General features: G+C 50.0%; 1 long non-coding RNA gene across 1 annotated transcript; it reads left to right on the forward strand.

The window, feature by feature from the left end:
• The first annotated feature begins 315 nt into the window (after positions 1 to 315).
• On the forward strand, positions 316 to 1,822 carry LOC148219466 (uncharacterized). The gene is made up of 2 exons (XR_015799768.1): positions 316 to 526; positions 853 to 1,822. It is a non-coding gene; the product is annotated as an uncharacterized LOC148219466 (long non-coding RNA).
• The last annotated feature ends 4,476 nt before the right edge of the window (positions 1,823 to 6,298 follow it).

The raw sequence follows: 6,298 nt of genomic DNA on the forward strand, positions 1-6,298 counted from the left end.
TATAATTCCAGAAGGAGCACGGTGTCTCCCAGACCCAAGCCGCATCCAGCTGTGACCCAGCTGCTCTTGGAGTGCCAAAAGCCTCCTCGTAGCTGATCTCAGGAACCCTGGAAGGGTGAGTTTGGTTTCACAGGGAAAAGGCCTCAGTTTGTGTCCAGAGATCAAATAAGGGACTCTGCTTTTCCTCTAGTTCTCCTTCCTGTTTTCACCTGGGCTAGAAGGATGGGCATGGCCTGTATTTCTCATATCAAAGTGATGTTACTAAATTTGTCCAGAAGTTCTGATTGTTATTTTTATTAGTAGTAGTAATTTTCTGATAGAAAACACTCTCATTTTGCCTTTCCCACGTTGTTTCCAGGTGCTGCCCAGGATGGACATCCGTGGTCTCAGACAGTGATTCCCGAGGAGCAAGGAAAGCCTTTTCCTCACCTGCACAGTTCAGGTGGATGGGACAGAATTGGTGTGGCCTGACAAGGCAGGAAAAGCTGTCTGTGTTCTGGAGTGCCTTGAAAGCTTTCTCCGTCAGGTTTGGAAGGGGTTTCTCTTTGGGATTTCTTGTGATGCAGCACCACGGGTATCCCTTTGTGCCAAGTCCAGTGCTAAAGGATTGAAGAACTGACAAGTGGGGTCTGGGATGAAAATGCCTCTAATAAAATTAAGCAAAGAATACAATAAGAGAAATGAGCATCCTTTTAATGTCTGAAATAGTTAGGAATAAAAATGCTGGAAAAGGGCACTCTGAATTGGTGTCACTTGTCATGGATAAAACCCCAGAGTGAGGAATCAGAGCAGAAGTTGAGAGCTGGAATCCTTCTGCAGTCGACTTAATTTTCTTTTCCTCCTCTCTTTCAGGACAGGAAGAATCACGACTCTCCTGCCATCTTTGCCAAGAGCTGTGGTGTTTGATCAGCCAAAGCCCAGAGGCTTCAGCACCAGAGGTCTGAGCCTGGAGGGCTCCTGGTGCTGCCCGTGCTGTGGGCTATGTCAGAGGATGCAGGCTTCCTCTTTGCCTCCCTGCTGGGATTAACTGCCATGGGAATGTGGGATCTGGGTGAAACTCCAGCTCTCCTGGTGTTCAGGGGAGCAAGGTCTGAGGGACTCCTCTCTGGGGATGTGCGGTGAAGGACTGAATAGTGTGGAAGGAGAGTATTTATAAACTGTATCACTGTTTCTCCCAAAATTGGGGTGGAGCGGTGATGGGGGTGGTTGGGTTTGGTCTGGGCCTGTTATTCTTTGTGCAATTTTTAAATTCTCTTGTATGATTTACTGTCCGGTATCTTTCTAACAAAAGCTGACATAAATTTAGATTAAGGATTAGAACTTGGGTCCATTCATTGCAAACATTTGACAAGGCTGGAGGACTGGGGTGGTGACTGCTCTCAGGAAAGGTTACTTATTAATACTGTGTCAGATTTCCCGCAGTGACTGTCAGGCCTGCATGGCTGTGAGTTCGTGCTCTTCTCACTGGGGAAATAAGTTCAGCAAAATTAGAAATGTTAGAAAAATCCAGCCAAAAATTCCACCTCTGTACCCCCTAAGTTTTCCCAGTTTTTCCCAGCTAGGAGCTGCACAGAAGTCAGGCAGGGGAAGTGACAACAGGGAACAGCTGAAAAATTCAAAGGCACAAAGAGGAAAGGGGAAAGGTTTCAGAAAACAATTCTATGGTCTAAGAATAATTCCTGATTCCCTACTGAGAAGAACACGAACTCACAGCCATTCAGGCCTGACAGTCCCCTGCAGTGAGAGCTCAGCACACATCCACAGAGGCAAGTCCAGCATCTTAAATGAAAAAATAAAAATAAAAACCAGAAGAAAAAGGTGATTTCTTTTGCTTCAGAGTTATTTCAAGTTCTTAAAGCCCAAGCAACATTTGCTCTTGATTTTGGTTGGGTGAATCATGAGCAGTGGGCACGGGTCATGCCATTCATTGAGCAGAAAACCCGGGGTCATTTAGAGGGGACACAAGAACTGTTTGTGTAGCGACCTCGGGCTGCAGAGGGGCAGGAGAAAGGCCAAGGGAGCTCCCTGGGGCCACCAGGGCCTGTGGGGAACAGAATGCACGCTTGGATGACCAGTGGAGGTGAGGAGTGGATCTGAGTTCATCTACAGGGAAATAAGGAGGGGATACTCTGGAGTGAAAAGCTGAGGTGATGAGTTCACCCACCTGGGCACGAGTTGTGTTTGCACAAAGTGGGAACAGAGGTGAAGGTCAATCCAAAGTCGATCCTGCTTGACCTCTGAATTCCAGGATAAGTTTTACAAGCTGCCAAATGAGGGAGTAAAAATACACAAAAATGAAACCGAGAGCATTCATGAGGTTCCTGGGAGTCCATTACACTGTTGTCATAGAATTCTTAATGAGTTTTGAGCTTTTAATGACAACAATTCAGTACTTTCTTTGGATTATTCACTGTGTAGGATTTGGGGTTTATCTGGATTTTAAAGGTGTCGTGGTGGCCCTGACACTGCTCAGGAGCTGGTAGGAAAAGCAGGGTCAGAGCTCCTGGCAGGCACAGGGTGTTTTTCCCAGAGTGGACTGTGGAGGAATTGTTTGGGCCTTGGATTGTCCCTCTGGGTGATGCCAGTTGCTGTGATTTGTGTAATTCCATACATTTAACTCCCAATACTTCCCAGCCCAGGAGCTTGAGCTGACAGGGCAGCACACAGATTGTTCTCTGTGCTGTGCCCCGATTTGGGGTTGGCTGTCAGCTTTGCTAGCTCCCGTGAATTATGCCCATAGCCCCGAATTCCCTGCTCAATTCCCACTGCCATAACCTCACAGCGCCTCATGGAGTGGGGATATACTGTGGCAGGAAGCTCAGCAGCATCGGCACAGGGACAGGTGTATATTCCAAAGAATTTGCTGTTTCAAACCCTCATCCCCCAGCCCCGCCGATGTCCCTGGGGGGCACTTGACAGAGTTACCTGGATTTCAGCTGATTTCACCCCCCCGAGCTCGGGCTCCAGGTGATCTTTTCAAGCAGGAGAAGGCAGGGGCCGGAGGCGCTCGTGGCCCGTGCCGAGGCAGTCCCTGGGGCCACGAGAGGACATCTCTCCCTGCAGAATTTCAGTTCTTTCCAGAGCCTCAGCAGTGACAGAGGACAAAGAGGAAGATGAGGAGGAGGAAGAAGGGGGAGAGGGTTTGAGAGGAGGGGAAGCCCAAATCCGTGCTGTGTGCGGAGCTCCGACAGCACGCTGCAGCCCGCAGCTCAGTGTGAGCACGGGGCAGAGGAGGCGATTTCTGGGCATTCAATCACCCTGAGGCGGGCCCGGCACCGCCCCTGCAGCACCGTCCCCAGCACAGCTCGGTACCGCTCCGGGATCACCCGGCCCCGCCCCCGGTGCCGCCCGGGACCACTGGGGACCGCCCCTAAAGCACCGCCCCGGCCCCGCCCGGTCCCGTCCCCGGGACCTCCGTGCCCCGCCTCGCCAAGCCCCGGCTCCGCCCCGAGCCTGCCCGGGCTGCGCCGGGACCATCGCTGGCGGCCCCGCCCCTCTCCCCCGGGCCGAAGCGGGCTGAAGGAGATGTCCGCACGATTGGAAACGCCGCCGAAAATCGCACCCGTGGGATCGGTGTCGGCGTCGTGCGCAGGCATCCCACTAGAGCGAGCGGGCTCCTTGCTGTGTCCCCCTCCTTTTGCAGCCAGAGTTAGAAGGTCGGGGAGCGACACCCGAGCCGCCATCTTGGGAGAGGCAGGCGCGCAGTACCGCGCTCTGCCCACAGGGTGGCGCTTGGGAGACAGGCAAGGGATGGAATCAAGGAGTGTCCCAATCCTTGAGGAAATCCCCCGGAATGAACGCCCCAAGAAACCCCGACCAGAACTGAGAAACCTCCTGCCTCTGTATGAGTGCAAAGGGTGTGCAAGGAGTGTGCAAATAGTGTGCATTAGCAATCGATCGGCAGGCATTGGAAAGCGATCGCCGATCTAATCGATCGGCAGGCGCGATCGATCGATCGCCGATCTAATCGATCGGCAGGCATTAGCAATCGATCGCCGATCTAATCGATCGGCAGGCGCGATCAATCGATCGCCGAGCTAATCGATCGGCAGGCATTAGCAATCGATCGCCGATCTAATCGATCGGCAGGCGCGATCAATCGATCGCCGAGCTAATCGATCGGCAGGCATTAGCAATCGATCGCCGAGCTAATCGATCGGCAGGCATTAGCAATCGATCGCCGAGCTAATCGATCGGCAGGCATTAGCAATCGATCGCCGATCTAATCGATCGGCAGGCGCGATCAATCGATCGCCGAGCTAATCGATCGGCAGGCATTAGCAATCGATCGCCGAGCTAATCGATCGACAGGCGCGATCAATCGATCGCCGATCTAATCGATCGGCAGGCATTAGCAATCGATCGCCGAGCTAATCGATCGACAGGCGCGATCAATCGATCGCCGATCTAATCGATCGGCAGGCATTAGCAATCGATCGCCGATCTAATCGATCGGCAGGCGCGATCAATCGATCGCCGATCTAATCGATCGGCAGGCATTAGCAATCGATCGCCGATCTAATCGATCGGCAGGCGCGATCAATCGATCGCCGATCTAATCGATCGGCAGGCATTAGCAATCGATCGCCGATCTAATCGATCGGCAGGCGCGATCAATCGATCGCCGAGCTAATCGATCGGCAGGCATTAGCAATCGATCGCCGATATAATCGATCGGCAGGCGCGATCAATCGATCGCCGAGCTAATCGATCGGCAGGCGCGATCAATCGATCGCCGATCTAATCGATCGGCAGGCGCGAGCAATCGAACGCCGATCTAATCGATCGGCAGGCATTAGCAATCGATCGCCGATATAATCGATCGGTAGTCGTGATCAATCGATCGCCGATCTAATCCATAGGCACGCATTAGCTATCGATCGCCGATCTGATTTTTCCCGCCATTTTTCATGGATTTTTTCCCCCATTTCTTACTGATTTTTCCCCAATTTTTCATGCATTTTTTCCCGCAATTTTCCTGGATTTTTTCCCATATTTTCCCCATTTCTCACTGATTTTTTTCCCCCATTTCTCAATGATTTGTTTCCCCAATTTATCAAAGATTTTTTTTCCCCATTTCACCATGATGTTTCCCCCATTTCTCACTGATTTTTTCCCCCATTTCTCACTGATTTTTTCCCCCCATTTTTCCATGGATATTTCCCGATTTTCCCCCCCATTGCTCACTGATTTTTGCCCCCATTTCTCTCTGAATTTTCCCCCCATTTTCCATGCATTTTTCCCCCCATTAATCACTGATTTTCTCCCCATTTATCACTGATTATTGCCCCCATTTTTCACTTATTTTTTCCCCACAGCATCGGCCACCACAGCACGAGCGACAACAGCTCGCTCTGTTCCCGCCATTGCCCATGGATTGTTTGCCTGTTTTCCATGGATTTTTTCCCCATTTCTCACTGATTTCCCCCCCCCCCCCATTTCTCACTGAATATTCCCCCATTTTTCATCGACTTTTCCCCCATTTACCACTGCTTTTTCCCCCATTTCTCGCTGATTTTGTCCCAAATTTTCCCCCATTTCTCATTGATTTTTTTCCCTGTTTCTCACTGATTTTTCCCCCATTTCTTAATGACTTTTCCCGCCATTCGTCACGGATTTTTTCCCCCATTTCTCACTGATTTTTTCCCCATTTCTCATTGATTTTTTCCCCCACTTTTCCCCGTTTCTCACTGATTTATTCCCCCATTTTTCATGGATTTTTTTTCCCCCATTTCTCACGGATTTTTTTCCCCATTTTTCAAAGATTCCCCCCCCCGTTTTTCACTGATTTTTCTCCATTTCTCACTGATTTTCCCACCATTTTTCATGTGGTTTTTTTCCATTTCTCACTGATGTTTTACCCCATTCTTATTACCATTCTCATAGCTCTATTTTATATTTATACATATTCTTATATTTGCATTATTTCTGTTATACACTAGATTTTTCATAGATATTTGCTACTTATATTTCATGATACTTTACATGTATACCAATCTATTTCTATTCTTTATATTTTATTTTTATATTAGCTATAAAAACCGTGCCTCTACCCAAATAAAAAGCATTTAAACATTCCTTTTAGACTATATTTAGGTATTTTTTATGGTTCTGTTTTTCATGCATTCTACACCCACCCCTCCCTCTCAATGTTCTGGCACCCACCATGACCCCCCCCCCCCCCCCCCCCCCCCATGCCCGACTCACTTGCTCCTCCAGCGCAGCCCGGCTCCCTTTCCCAGGGACCTTGGGGTGCCCCAAACCACGTCGGAGCCCCCAGTCTCCACACCCTCCCCCT

Source organism: Sturnus vulgaris, unplaced genomic scaffold, assembly GCF_052056855.1.
Source record: "Sturnus vulgaris isolate bStuVul1 unplaced genomic scaffold, bStuVul1.hap1 Scaffold_1083, whole genome shotgun sequence".
NCBI lineage: Eukaryota > Metazoa > Chordata > Aves > Passeriformes > Sturnidae > Sturnus > Sturnus vulgaris.